At 39.6% G+C, this 15,529-nt stretch overlaps 1 protein-coding gene and 1 long non-coding RNA gene across 10 annotated transcripts in view; one reads left to right on the forward strand and one right to left on the reverse strand.

Moving 5' to 3' along the window:
• Positions 1–15,529, reverse strand: part of Mob3b (MOB kinase activator 3B) — a 197,044-nt gene that overhangs the window by 33,380 nt on the left and 148,135 nt on the right. The window lies entirely within an intron of this gene.
• Positions 12,009–13,170, forward strand: LOC104864201. The gene is made up of 3 exons (XR_780786.2): positions 12,009–12,050; positions 12,473–12,639; positions 12,774–13,170. It is a non-coding gene; the product is annotated as an uncharacterized LOC104864201 (long non-coding RNA).

A 15,529-nucleotide genomic window follows, 5' to 3' on the forward strand; every position in this document is an offset into this window, starting at 1 on the left:
TAACACCCTCCTTCAGATTCTAGAATTTTTCATCTTGCATAACTGCTCACCTGAGCAAGATAGCACAAGACTCAGTCCACCGGTCTGACTTGGTCAGAGAACACCATAGGGACAAAGGACAAACAAACTCCTAGGTCCTCAACCTGTTACTCATCGAAAGCATGAGCTGTATTTTCTTATGAGATAATCAGGGTCTTTAAAGTGTTTTATTTTTCTTAAATCTATGACTTTTCACTTCAGCCTACAAATGCCCAATAAGTAACTAAAGGGAGAACAAAGATTGGCTCTCATTTTGTATATCTTTCCTCAAAACTTTGGATATAGGCGCATCAGTCATTTAGGGAGTGTTATCTAAAAGCTGACACAACAAAGTTTATTAGTCCAGTTTACCTAGCTTGTCGTCCCCCTTCAAGACAGAGAACACAAAAAGCAACCCAGGGACATCTGATTACCAGCTTTTTCTACTTCCAGACCCTCTCCCTGGGGCGATACTCGGAAGTTTCCAGTCATTGTGCTAAACTGGTGGTCATCGGGGTCCCAGAAAAGCAGAGCCTTGAGACTGAAACCACAGTAAACAGGGCACCCGTTCCTGGAACACGCTGTCAGAGGCCCTGCACCTGCAGTCGAAGCTGATGAAGACCTGGGGGCCTCGCTGGCCAGTGGCCAGCACAGATCTAGCTGTGTCCACAGACCTGGCCTCCGGCCGCAGCTCTGAGTTTCAGCGCTACTGAACCAAGGTGTATCTATGCCCCACCCGACACTTGAACCCATGCTGACGGAGTACCCTGAAGCTATATTCCTCCAGAACCACAAACCAGGACTGAGGTAATGACTGACTGGACCCCAGCCCACCACGGCGTCCCATAACGTGAGTCTCTGTGCTTGTGCGTGGGCAGGACAGATTCTCTTCACAGCGCGCCCTCTCTGGCTTCGACACAAGCTACATTCTCTTCGTATGTCTCTTATTTTCCAATTAAACCTTCTACCTGTAATTCGCACTTGTTGCTTTAGTTTTAATTTCCATTACAGTGACACCTGGGTTCAAAGGGCTCCAAGCTCGAACTTTCCACTACTCGGGGGGAAAAAAAATCTGCTAGGTGTTCTTTACAGTGCTCTATAATCACCAAAAATCTGACTTTTGGTGGTTGGGGTTGTAGTTCAGTGGCAGCAGAGCGCCTGCCTCCAAAGCACAAGGTTCTGAGATTGATCCCTGGTACCAAGGGGGAAAAAAAAAAGGCCGTGAGTAGCGTGTTGTATCTCGCTGCAGACACAAAGGGCCGACGCTTCAGTCTAAGGGCCGCTCTCACCCAGACAACATACAGTGCTTGTGTTAGTGCATTACCACACTCGTCACAGTGCTTTTTTTTTTTTGCACTTTATTTGTATGAAATATTGTAACCATGGCTCCAAAGAGAGTTAGTAATAACAGTGGTAAAACTAAGAGAAAAACTAAGAACTATGATGGAGTTAAAGAAATCATTACAAAATTTGTTAAAGTCCTAGAAAAATGAATTTATAAATGTAAAAACTAATAGTCATACCCCAGGGAATCTATGTGGACCCATTTATAAAGGTACACTTTGTGATAGCTAAAAATCTTGGAAACAGCCCAACTGCCCATTAACTGCAGACTGGATAAAGAAAATGTGTTTCTTCTTTTTAGAGTACATTCCACCATAAAGAATGAGAAATTAGACACAGCTAAATGAATGCACATTGAGGTGATACTTTTAAGTGAAATACATAAGACACACATGTAAATACCAAATAGTTTCTCCGGTATGAGAAACTGAAAGTGTAAATAAGGATCTAAAGAGATAATAGATAATGTGAAATAGGAAGAAAAGGTCCAAAGGGGAAGTAAGAGGAGTTGGGGAAAGGAAAATGGGAATGAAATTAATATGAGAAAAGGAAAAAATGGAAACAAAGTATTTGTAAATAGGGAGGGATGGAGGGGTTGAAGAGAGGGCAGGGGAATGGGGAAAAAATAAGATCCAAGATAGATTATGTAAAGGTACAAATTTCCAGTGATGAATGTCATTATATTGAATACCTAAAATGTACCAATAAACTAAATAATAATTGAAAAAACAAAACAAAACAAAAAAACACTGTGCCTGAGACTTGGCTCAGTTAAAGCATTTGCTCCAGGTCACAAAGCTAAAAGGAAATGGAGATTTACCTCCAAAGCATGGGTTCACTTGCAGCTTGTTCCTTCCTACAGGCTGTGTGGTGGCAGGAAACAGATGGCCGAGACCTCCACCTTATGGGCTCCACTTAGTTCAAAAGGCTAAGCTTGCAGAAGGGGCTCAGAGACTGTAATGGGCCTCGACGACACATGCCTACAATCGCACCTCTCTAGGAATCTATGAAGATCACAATTTCAAGCCCAGTTTGGGCAACTTAGTGACTGAGACACTGGCTCAAAATAAAAAAATAATAGAGGGGGGGAGGATGTGACTCAGTGTGAAGACCCTAGGTTCAAAACCTAGAATCATAAAGTACATGCTTGTTTAAAAATGTACAGCCTGTCAGTAAGAAGAATGAAAGGCTAGTGGATCATGTCAAATGGACGGCTGACCAGCTACAACAGCAGCCGATTCATGAGGGGCCGTGCATGGCTGGGCCCGGGAAAAGGGCAGTCTGTGTGGTCCACAGGACACACTCACTGCATGAGGACCCCAGCCAAGCCCCTCCTTTTGTCCCTTCTGCTTCTGTTAAGTGTTAGAAGAGGCTATGATCCCAAGTCAGGACTTCTCAATATGTATTTTTTAAATTATTAATCTTGGGAGATCCTTGGTTGAGAAAAGAGCACCATGAAGGTCAAATATGTTTGCTAAAGTGCTGCTTTTATTAAAGTTTACAGCACAGCTAAGAGTAGTAAAGGATTTGAGAGTACCCGTAGGAAAAAGTGCTCTATAACTCTGGATTCTTTTTTTCTTGATACCTACTGGTTTAAAACACACAGCATGTAAACAGATTGCTGAGGCTTTAATTCTGCCTTTGCCACCTAAAAATAATGTAACCATATACAAATGTCTTAGTTGCTCTAAACCTCAGTTTGCTCATCTAGAAAATAAAGGGATATATTAACATTATCTGAAGTTCATGAGGTAGTTGTGAAGATTAGAGCCATACATATATAAAAGGCTTTGCCTTCATGCCTTGCAGATAGTAAGCACTGTGTTATGAACTATTAGTTTTAGTATCCCATTGACCAAATGTTCCTTGTAACACATGTTGGGATTAGATTCCTCCTGTGTGTATATTTTCAGGAGGGCAGTCTTGGTATTTGTATGTCAGTTCTGAACTTGCAAGACCTTAAGAGTGGCAGGTACCCAATTAGGACCTGGGTAATATTTGGCATTAAATTATTTTCTATGATAATCTCATATTTATGCGTTGTACTGCTGTAAGTTGTCTGAATAAAAGGATTGTTTTATACTTTGACCCTACCTTCAAAAGTAACTGACACAAGCAAGATAGGGAATTTGTTATATAAAAATGGAATCAGAAAAGAGCAAAAGTCTTATTTAGTCAAGATGTGAATCTACCATCTTCTATTTGGGGAAAAGAAACAAAAGGCATGGCAGAAAAGATAGCATTTTTGTTTTTTGGGTTTTTTTTTTGTTTTTTTTTTTGTCAGAGTCTTGATGTAATCCTGGCGTAGAGGGCTACACACTGTTTTGGGAGAAGAAAGGAGAATTCTGCAGTGAAGAACATTTTGATCTAGCCTAAGGGTGGCAAAAAAGAATCTGAAACTCCTTTCTCCTTTTTTTTTTTACTTTTATCATTAAAAGCTCTGCTCTTCTTTCCCAACATACTTTTCAGGTGATTATAGTTAACTTTTTCAGTCACTATACACAATTTGAAAGTTAATGCCAGACAATATTAACCAAGAGTCTTCATGGAAATAGATTATATATTTAAGAGTTTGGAGTTAAACTTTGACTTGTCTTATAGCAACACAAACCAATGATAATAAGTAAGCAGATATCATTGGGTGATACAGAAAATGACCTTTGATCAAAAGATCTGAGTGATTTGCAATCGCTAATTGAGGGTCAAACATGCTCTTCCTCTATCCCACCCTGACCTGCATTACATCCTGTGACTCAGAGTAGACCTAGGAAATTCCAAACCCCAAGAAACTGCCCTAAAGTGAAAAACTGTATTCAGATGGCTATTCCACCAAAAAGTGATAGAGCTCAAGGTGTCTGTGGGTAACCTGGATCTCCATGACCCTGGTCATGTGGCGTGTTTTGGTCTCTGTAAATGAGTCAGTACTGAAATGGAATTCGGGTGACTGGAAACAGGACCAGGCTGAGCCCAGATTCCAGAATAGAACAAAGCAACCAGCATGCCTAGGCAGAGGTCAGAATCCAAACTAATCACTCATATGAGGCTCCAGTAGGAATTTGCTCAATCATTAGACTCAATGCAAGACCAGAGTTGGTTAGCAGTGAGGTCAAGAGGAGGATGGCCAGGGGGCTGGGGTGAAGGAGGGGCTGCAGTGTGTCTACAGGCCTGGAGCCTCCCTGGAAGGCCTGATGAGACAGCTCCTCAGTGCTGTCTGCTGCACAGGGTTTGGTGTGCATTCAGGAGCCAGCATGTGACAGCCATGCAGAGTTCACCCATGTGTCTAACCACAACTTTCCCATCTCCAAGCCACATTCAGTGTGAGAGTTAAATAGAGCACAGGATATAATAATTTCTCTGAAGCCTCATGGAGTTGCTGCTCATCTATGACTTAAATCTCTCTTCTCCCAAACAAAATTAAATAAAAATTCAAGTAATTTCTGAGCATCAATCTATTTTTCTTTTTTTCCTCTATTCATCCTCTTTCCTTCCCTTTCACTAAGACCTTAAATACCTCATTGAATCCTTCTTTTTCAAGCAACTCAGAAAGGAAATAAATGTCTACATGGCTTCTATTATTCCTTTTATCCTATTACTGGGAACAAAAATGGGAGAAGTGCCTCAGAGAAAGCAGAAACACATTGGGTAACAAAGACCCAAAATCACACAAGACCTAGTAGGGAAATTTCTGAGCTAAGGGCTGATCATTCCTGTTTTCATCACTTTCTTTCTTTCTTTCTTTTTTTCTGAAGAGAAAGGTAGATGCTTAGTGATGAGACTCTGGCATGTGATCAGGGCTGGGCTGAGCCTGGGCTTTGGAACATAATGACATGTCCTCATGGACCCCTAAGAAGTGCCTTAAACCTCCGAAGTTCTGACAGTAGCTGAAAGATATGCCACTGCATCTGTTTACTTACTCAATTTCTCTTCTTTCTTTGGAGCTCATCTTTAAGTTTCCCTTGCTCTTTGACAGAGGTCTGCTACCCTACTGCTAAAGTTTTCCTGAGCACAGACTGCAGATGGGAATTGCAGCCACCTGTGGAAGTTCCTGCCTCAGGTCTGTGGCCCTCCATGAGGCCAGGGACTGTGTCAGTACTCCTCACAGAAGTCCCATTGGTGCTAGCGTGCAGCTTGGAGCATGATGAATGCAAAATAAATACTCGCTAAGCCCTTCTGCCCAGTGCAGCAGAGCAGCCTAGCAGCAATTTGTGACCCTCTGGTGGGCCTGCCTCTTGGGGACAAAGCAGCAGAGGAGCCTAGAGGTAGTGTGAGACCTTCTGGTAGGCCTGCCCCTTTGGCCCAGCTCAAAAGAGGGGACCAGACACTCGGGCACTAACACAGCAGTGTCCATGCCCCCCGCCAAAGCATGAACAAGGGAAAGAGGGCCTCTTTGAGGCTCCTATATGAAAAGTGAAACCCACTGGAAAAGTGAAGAAAATCTCTGTGATAAAGGCATATGACATCACCATAGTTGGTAAATCGGAGGGACCAGTACCTCACATCAGAACCTGGTCTAACTTCAGGGGAAAGACAGGTGGAACCTGCAGTAGAACATTACAGAGTTCAACCCAGCAGGAGATCAGAGATCTCTAATTGGGCCTTGCAGCCAGAAATCAGCCTGAACCTCAGGGGACAGCTGCTGGCTTGCTGAGATTAATTAACTTAGATCTGCACACTCCTGACCATGCTGTCTATTGTATCCACTGAGGCATATCCTGAAGGAGGCCCTCTATTTCTATTTGTATTTTTTATTTTCAAAGAAATGTTTTTCTCTTTAATCATTTTAAAATTCATCTATCTTTTTTCTTTTCTGAAATTTCTTTTCCTTTTTAATCTTCTTTTACTTGCCCTTTTTCTTATCTTCTCTTTCTTTCTCTCTCTCTAACACCTTGCTCTTCATTTCTCTCCCTTTTTGTTCATGTTCCTATCCTAATTCAAATTTCTTTTCTTTTTCTTTTCTTCTCTTTTTCCTTCTCTCAATTGCCATAAGTTTTAAAAGAAAGTGATTACAGAGTCTAGCCTCCCTATCGCTGATAGTTTGTTCTGTTCTTGTGTATATTTTGTTTTCTCCTCTTCTCTTTAACAGCTTCCTAGAGTTTGTGTGATCTTCCTGTGTCCTCTGAACTCACTTTTAACCTTTCTTTATCCTATCTATATATCCCCTCTCTCCCCAACTCCTTCTAAGGCCCATCCTGAAGGGTAAAGTTGCTATATTGAAGAGTTTATTCACTATAAACGTATTTTGGGATGGTCCTTGATTTTTATTTAGTTCATACAGTTAAAGGTGATAGATTAATAACTACCACAAATTGCCATTTTCTAAGCTGTGTTTGATACTCTTATGTTGCGGATTGTATCATTTGGGCTAAGGTATTGTGATTGATCTAATCAGTAGTCCTTCCTGGTGTAATGAAAATGAGATTGCCTCAGAGACACTAGAGACTCTAAAGACCAGGTATATCTGGAAGATCAAAGTATTAACCCAGGAGTTAAACTAAGGACACTACCACAACAAAAATAGAAATGAGAAGACACTTAAACACAAATTTCCACCTCACCAAAGGTAAACTCTGGGGGAAATGAGGTAGAAAAGTCTGACAGCCATCTGGACACCCTGAACTGAAAGCACAGGAAGTAACAAAATAGATACATGAGGCCCTAGAGAAATTCAAACAGAAATAATTTCTCAGATAACCACAGAGATGGTGAGAAGAATGAAAGACATGATTAGAGACTCTAGAATGGAAACAGATTAAAAAAAAATAGATGAGCTCAGGACTATGATGGAAACCATGAATGCCCAGCATAGGAAAGAAATGAAATCCCTAAAACAAATTCATACTGATACCCAGGAGATTAAAAACTCTATAGAAAGCATTCACAGCAGAATGAACAAATGTGCAGATAGAATTTCAGGAACAGAAGTCAGGATCGTGGTCAGTGACCATGAAAAGAGAGATCTCTTAAAATACTTGTTGAATGTTAGAGTTGACCTCCTCTGCCAACTTTTTACCCTGAAATCAGAGCTCAGAAAGGCACAGGGATGCATTAGGACTCGCCAGGGCTAATGTGGCAAAAAAGGATCTGAATTCAAGTCTATCTGATTCCAGAGCCTATCTAAGTTCTTTCCGTTCTGTCATGAGGCTTTGTTAAGTTGTCAGGGGTTCTTCTAGCTCACTCCGATACAATTGGTAGAACCAGGAAATCAAGGCTTGTTAAAAAAATAAAAATGGAAAAGGGCAGTCTGGGTCTTCCTTCCCCAGATGTTCACCTGTGAGGAGACTGGTGAAGTGCCACCTCTGGCACTGATCACATGTGGGTGCAGATCCCCCCTGTAGGGCTTCTGTGCTTACTGTACATGAGGATGAGAATGAAGCCCAGTGGTGTTAAGACACCCAGCAGGCACTCAGGGAATAGCAGCCATGCTACTGTGATTGTAAAGATGGCTTCTCATCATCTCTGTTGGCCAGGGAGAGAAAATGAAACAGGACAGGTACAGCTGCCTTATCACCAAAGGATAAACTCTTTTCTCAACAGTAGATTTGGAAGGCATAACACGTGGAACATCACGTGAACTGTCCTAGGAGAACCCACACTGACATAAGACAAATCCTACCACCTTGGTCAATCCTCTGAGACCCTGATGGGATATCAGTAGTGACAATCAGAAAAGTCTACATTTCTCTTTTAAATTGTTATTCACACCTAGAAGCATTTGCATTGTCCTTTTTTATCTTTGGAGTCCAGTAATTGGATGCCAGTGCATGTGGAAATTTCTCTACAAGTCGTAAAATCCCTCATTCTCAATAGCTCAGGAATAAAAACAATACCCAACATATTTGGGAAAAGAAAACAGACCTCCTCTGGCAGTGTGGCTGAGAACACACCATTTCCAAAATACTTAACAAAACAAAATGCAACTGGATCACAAGGAGGAAAAAAATGAACACAGATGTTTCTTAAAAATACACATTCCCCTCCCCTTAGTTTAGTCTCTTCCTCTTTTATATCCACCCACATTCCCCAGTGTCTGTTGGTCGGTCTGTCTATCTATCTATCTATCTATGATGCAAATTCAGCTGTGGAGGGCGTATTCCTTTCAGCAGATGTTTTGTGTTATCTCAATGTGTTCCTCAAGAAAGTGTCTGTTCATCATGCCAAAGAAAACAATCCTGTGTAGCAGAACTTTGTTCTTCTGCCTAAGAAAAAAGTCTCTAAACAAACCGACAACTGTAAATGGTTAGAAATAAACTAGCTACTATCCTATTCTACAACTTCTTTCCTCTGCACCCAGCTCAGCCCCTTTATGGTATCCTCCACTCTATCACAGTGGTTAGACCAGAAGAAAGGAAGAGAGACTAACATGCATTTATATGTTCTAAACAGATTGTTAATTCTTTCAGACATGCCATTTTCCAGGCATAGGAAGTGCTGTTTCAGCCACTCAAAGGAGCACCTGTAAATACAGTGTGCCTGCTTGTCACACTTTCTCTAGTGCCTCAGAACCATTTCTCAGCTAGTAGAGACTGCTCCTTACTAATATCTCCAGGATTTCTGCCTTGGCCCTCTGCTTTCATGGCATAATAGTTCAGGAGAAACAGATGAAAAAAGACCAAAGGAGACCTGAGAAAGGTATTCACCATGGATTGATAATAAAAGCCATTAAAAAATAAACCATCATTAGTTCAAGCCCGCCTAGTTTGCTGAAAATATAATGGGCCAAATGAGATGGAGTAAGCTGAAAATGAGATGTTAATAAATTTCAAGTCAAGCTAAATAACCAGTAATTTGATCATGAGTATCAGTTAGAAGTAAAAGCAACAAATAATCATATGAGAAAATGTTCAACATCATTGGTCATTTGAGAGACGCAGATGAAAACAACAATGAGATTCCATCTCATGCTGCTAAGAATGGCTGCTATCAAGAAGTCAACCAATAACAAATGCTGGTAGGTTGTGGGGAGATAGGAACCCTTCTTCATTGTTGGTGGGAGTACAGACTGGTGCAACCACTATGGAAATCAATATGGAGATACCTCAAACAACTAGGATTAGAAGTCTCATTTGACCCAGCTATTCTCTGCTGGGTATCTTCCCAAAATAATTAAAAGAATCATACCACAATGATATATGCTCACCCATGTTTATAGTGGCACAGTTTGTAATAGCTAAAATTTGAAAACAGCCTAATTACCCATGAGCTGGAGACTGGATAAAGAAGACGTATTCTTTTCTTAATGAAATGGAATACAACTCAGCCATAAAGAACAAGAAACTTGACAGATTTATAGCTAAATGGATGCACATTGAGGCCACACTCAAGTGAAATTAACAAGCCACATGTGTAAATACCAAATAGTCTCTCTGGTGTGAAAAAGTAAACGTATAAATAAGGATTAAAATGTATAATGATATTGTGTAATAGGAAGAAAAGTCTAAAAGAGTAGAGGAAATGGGAGGGGTAGGGGAAAGGTTAAAAAGGAAAAGAAAAAAAGTATGAAAAGGAAAAACATGGAAACAATGTCTTTGTAAACAGGTAAGGGGGGTGTTGAAGGAAGGGCTGGGAAATGGAGAAAAATAAGAACCTGATAAGTCATGTATAGGTACAAGATCCCAATGATGAATGTAACTATACTGTATACCTAAAATGTACCAATAAATTTAACAAAGATAAAAATAATTTGAAAATGATGCACATTTCTTGTCATGCATATGATATTGTGAACACTTACAGCAATAAAACCATTCTTTATTCACCAGCAGATGCTTTATTCCATTATGTGTAGGGCAATTAGTTCTAAGCCTTGTCCAAATAGTATCTAATTTATAACTATCTCTCCAATCCCACTGTCTCTTCTCTACCTCAAACCACCATCATCTACTGGACTTACGTGGCTGACCCTTCAATAAACTACCTTTCTCTACTTGTGTATTTCTCTAATCTCCACTTGCCAGGTGTGGGAGCTTTCTGATAGGCAAATCTAACCAGAAAATCTGGTGAAAGCATAATCTGAATTTCTGCATAAGCCTCTAAGCCTCCTACTGCTTTCAAAGTGGAAGCAAAGATCTTTGCATGACTTTGCACACATATGTCTCTCTGTTGTCATTCCTGAATGATGCATGCAATATTTCATCCATTTAGAACTAAGATCCTCTGACTCACTGACTTCTGGGTGAGACTCTACACAAGAGGACCAGCACCATGAAACACCTTCCTCGGCTTCTCCTTTTTGTCTGGCTGACTCCCATGTGCTATTCAAACCTCAACTCAGTTATCACTTCTTGTACAGTGTCCTCTCTGCCCACCTCACCCTCTGTCATATGGTAACACTGTGTACTTCCCTCATGGTAACATGTAACACCTTGTCTCATACTGTTCTTTTGTTACTATTGTTTTGCAGTACACTAAAAATTTTGTAATGTCAAAAAGTGCATCTGTTCACAGTTATATCCCTGGCATTTAATGCATGCCAGAACTAGGTGGCTTTCAATAAGTATTTGTTGGGTGCATGCAATGGAATGTTTATAGCCTTCCTTAAATTCACGTATTGAAATTCCAACCTACAACATGATTATCAGGAGATGGAACTTTTGGGAAATGATTAGGTCATGAGAGCAGACATTTTGTAAATGGCATTAGTGCCTGTATAAAGGAGGCCCTTTTTCTTCTTCAAGTGATACTATCACAAGGAAACTGCTGTCTGTGATCCTGGAAGACAGTGCTCACTAGACAGTAAATTTGTTGGTGCCTTGATCTTAGACTTACCAGCCTCCAGAAATGTGGAAATGAGTATTTGTTACTTGTAAGCCATCCAGTTTGAGGCATTTTTGTTATACCAGTTTGAGTAGACTAAGATTATGAATACATGAACAAATAACTACATAAGCCAGAGTAATGCAGGCATGGTGAGGTGCTTCATTTGATTTCCCCTTATGTTTTCCAACTCCCAGCAGTGGTCCTTGAGCCTGCTCTATAGAAAGCTTCCCAGGCAATTGCTAGGGGGCCCTGTTTAAACTTGACATGCCAAAGGCAGTGAGACTGCAGTGAAAATTAATACAAATTTATCTCTTCTAACATCTTAGAGGAAAATTTGTCTTTCTGTTAGGTTTCACCTATCGTGAGGATGAGCATCTCCTTCCTAAAATTGTACTGCATATTTATAGTAAAGTATCTAGTTTTACCTAAATAAAAAAGTGTCAAATATGTGGTTTCCCAGAGTTTCTAAACTTTGCAACATGCAACTGCAAGGTATGCAATACACAAGGCTTGATTGAAACCCAACCTAAGGAATGCTTGTCAGAGCCAGAAGGGAACAGCAAACAGGAATTAATCTGACAAAGGAATGTAACTAGGGGTGGGGTTACTTTTCTAAGCAGAAAGGGTCTAAGAAAGGGAAACGTACCCAAAAAAGCCAAGGCAGATTCTGCACATGCAAACCCAGCCATGTAGGAACCAAAAGAAGGACTGTGTGGATGTATAAATGGTATACTTGGATCTGTATGTATGGCCAGTGAAAGAAAGTTGGTTGGATCAGAATGAAATTAGAAATATTGCTTTAAAAGCCAATCCCTAGGTCAGAGTTTACCTAAATTCATGAACTGAATTGTGTAATTTTAAGTCAATGATTTACTTGAATGTGTTTTCAACTGTAAGTCTTCAAGGGTTACAAAGGAGCATAAATGAATAAGGTAAGCTGGGTGTAATACAATAGGGAATGCTCTGGACTTTGTCAAACTGGAGAGTATGTTATGTAGGAAAGGGAAAAAAAGGGCCCCAGTATTAGCTAACTGTTGCACAGTAGGAAAATAGGCCTAGGATTGCCAGACCTGGTCTTCAAGAGAATCCAGAAGTCTAGATTCTTATGTGAAATTGTTGCAGATAAATGTTGGTTAATTTTAAATATTTTTAAAATTTCAAACATATCGTTTAACACACACACACACATACACACACACATATATATATGTAACTCAGCCTGGAACTTGACCATAGGGTGACAGGTTAATTTTTAAAAACACTAAATAAAGAAACTAAGAAAAAAAGAAACATTTCTGGTAGCAATGTGCTTATGAAATACTCAGATCTTGTTTCTATCATTCTTCAATAAAAGGAATCAGGGTCTCTTGAAGAAATGGCTGATGTTAGAGCTGGATATAAAAGATGGACTAGAAGACCAGAAAGTGCTCAAGAAGAAACAACGAGGACCATCAAAGGGCCACAGAGGTCAAACTGCAGGAGCTCTGGAACGGCTAACACTGGAACAATCTGAGCAATAAGGTAGATGGAGTAGGCGTAAAATAAATATCTATGAGTCTATACAGATATAAATAAATGACTTAACAATAAATTGGACAAGGGCAAATCTATGCAGCAGGATTGTAAATACTTTACATTTATACTCACCTCTCCAGGAGGAAGAGCTCCTGGCTGTGGGCCACACTTGGTGACTGGCTTCCAAAGAGTACAAGAAGGAAGAAGGGAGTCGCTACCCCACAGAAATCTGTCAAATAGACCTTGGCCAAGTGATCCCAGTTAACATCAATAGAGATGAGTCAGGTTCACAGCACACACCTTTGATGTGATGAGATGAAGTCACTTTGTGTCATCTCTACCCTTAAAGTCCACCAACCCACAAAATGAGGGATCGTCTACAAAATACACTCAAAATTACCAAGTTCATCAAAAACAAGTAAAGTCTGAGAAAATATCACAGCTCAGAGGAATCTAAAGAGACACAAAGACTAAGTGTCACGTGGTATCCTACATGGCATCCAAGAGAAAGAAAACGGCACCAGGAAAAAGCTAGCAAAATCTGCATGGAGTGTGGAGGTTAGTAATGGTCACGTTTTGAAGTTAGTTCCTTAGCTGAAACAAATGTGTTGTAAATGCAAAATCTGACGTTACCAATATGGAAAATTGGGTGAGGGATATATGGGAACTTCATGGTATCTTTGCAACTTTTCCATAAATCTAAAAAATTCTAAATAACAAGCTTATTTCTATTTAAAAAATATTCTGTGGGTGAGGAGTATTTGATTGGTTCCAGGGGCTATGACTCTGTGCCTTCTGGTAAATGTGCTGACATTTCTGTATTTAGTGATGAAAATCTTTGAGCAGAACTGGCTATATACTTTGAAGAGTCACTTACTGGGAAACTATTCAGAATTTCACGATGGTGACAGCAGAGTACTGAACTGAGCCCAAGGCCCTCTGGGTGCAGGTGCTGTGTGATGATACAGGCACATACCCACCAGCCTCTAACGGCACTATGACCTGAACACAGATGCGAGCCAGGAATCATCCTTGCTCTAGACAAAACTCCAGACAAAACCTGTATTTATTCATTAGCTAATTTAAATAACTAACATTCATTTGGAGGTTGTGCCACATACTGGCAATTTAGCAATAAGCAAAGGAATTACATTAGATGATAACTCATAGGGTCATCTTATACTTGGCACTAAATTCTGCCAGTGAAAGTTGTCTGTAGGACCTCCCTGAGGTACAGATATTTCACTCTCTCTGCCTTTCCACTTTCTCCCATCTCAACTGCAGCATGACCTACCTACAGTGAAACTTCTAAAAAAGTGATTGCTTTAAGTGGTACCACACCTGCCTCACAGCTCAAGGCCCTGAGTTCGATCCCTGGTACCAAAAATAAGTAAACAGAAATAAATAAAATACATAAAAGCTTTGTGGACATTTTCCATGTGCAATTAAAAGTTTTAGTTATGCTGGCTTCTAAGTTAAACTTCTATTTCCTGAGCATCTAATTAGCATATGTAAATATTCATACCCAAACCCACCAACTAGTGAACCAGGGTAGCTGTTTTTCCCATTTGCAAATGCGAAAACAAGAAGCTGTGTTATGTCACTTGCCCCGATGATACAGGTGTGCAGCTGGAACTTCAATCCAGATCCAGTTCACTTCAAAGCATCAGTTTTCAAAATAATATACCATTTACTCCTCAAAAATCAAAGTAGTTTCCTTAAAATTATTTTCTAAAGCTAACTTTATTGTCAAGAAAATACCATTCAATAGCCAGGGTTAAAAAAATTATAGCTGAAATAAATTACTACTAGGCCATTAGCCAATTTTTACAATATAAAATGTTTCTATTGTTTTTGAAAACATTTAAAAAACAAATTTCAGCACTTTTAATAAAAAAGAGAACTGAAATGCTACTGCAATATTCATTTACTGTAGTTTCAGCAGGTACAACAGACAACAAAACACTGGAGAAATCTGACATTTTGGACTAAATGAAAACATGAAACCTTCTGTCATTTATGATTCAGTAAAGGCACAATGCAGAACGGGACTATTATTTGAACCTCAGACGCACTGCACAAGAAACACTCCTTTTCAGTTCAAAAATCAGTGCTTATTGCAATTACATAAAAAATTATTTACTTCATGAAATATTATCATGATAAACAGTATGCAAAATGTTTTAAACATCAGAACAATGAAAATAATCTGTGAAAAGAACATACTCGACAACAACTAAGCAGAATTAGTAAACATAAAACAGCAAATAACTTGTGAATAACTATGCTTATCTGGTTAACACAACCAGTTTCAATACAGCCAAGAAAAAAATAAGGTTACAGGAATACCTAGTACTATACAAACTAGGTCAGTAACACTCATGCACACCTGTGATCACGTATTAACATGGTGAAGCAAACTAAATTCTTCCTGCTGTAATATTCTCATGTAAGAGAATAAGAAATAGAAGTATCTAACTGAGATCAATGCACATTCCTACATAAGACAGTTGTATCTGTCACTCTGATGACATTTTGTCTCTTCATAATGAAATACATTTAAAAAGTTTAATCTGTGGACTTTATTGGTTGCATTTATCCCAAGAGATGAGCCTACTACAGGTTCAACAAATTTACTGCAATATGTGAACCCCAGAAAGTTTGTTGGACCAATTCAACCAAATTTAAAGAGTCTGCTGCAATACTGTACAAGGAGCTAGAAATCCTCCCGTCTTTATATTTTTATCAAAAAAGATTTCCATTATTTCTTTTTTTTTCAGATTTAATTGAGTATATTGGTACATTTTAGGGATACAGTATAGTTACATTCATTGTTAGGATCTTGTACCTCCACATGACAAGTCTTGATTCTCATTTTTTCCCCTTACCCCTGCCC

This window comes from Fukomys damarensis, unplaced genomic scaffold, assembly GCF_012274545.1.
Source record: "Fukomys damarensis isolate Sample0158 unplaced genomic scaffold, DMR_v1.0_HiC HiC_scaffold_36, whole genome shotgun sequence".
NCBI lineage: Eukaryota > Metazoa > Chordata > Mammalia > Rodentia > Bathyergidae > Fukomys > Fukomys damarensis.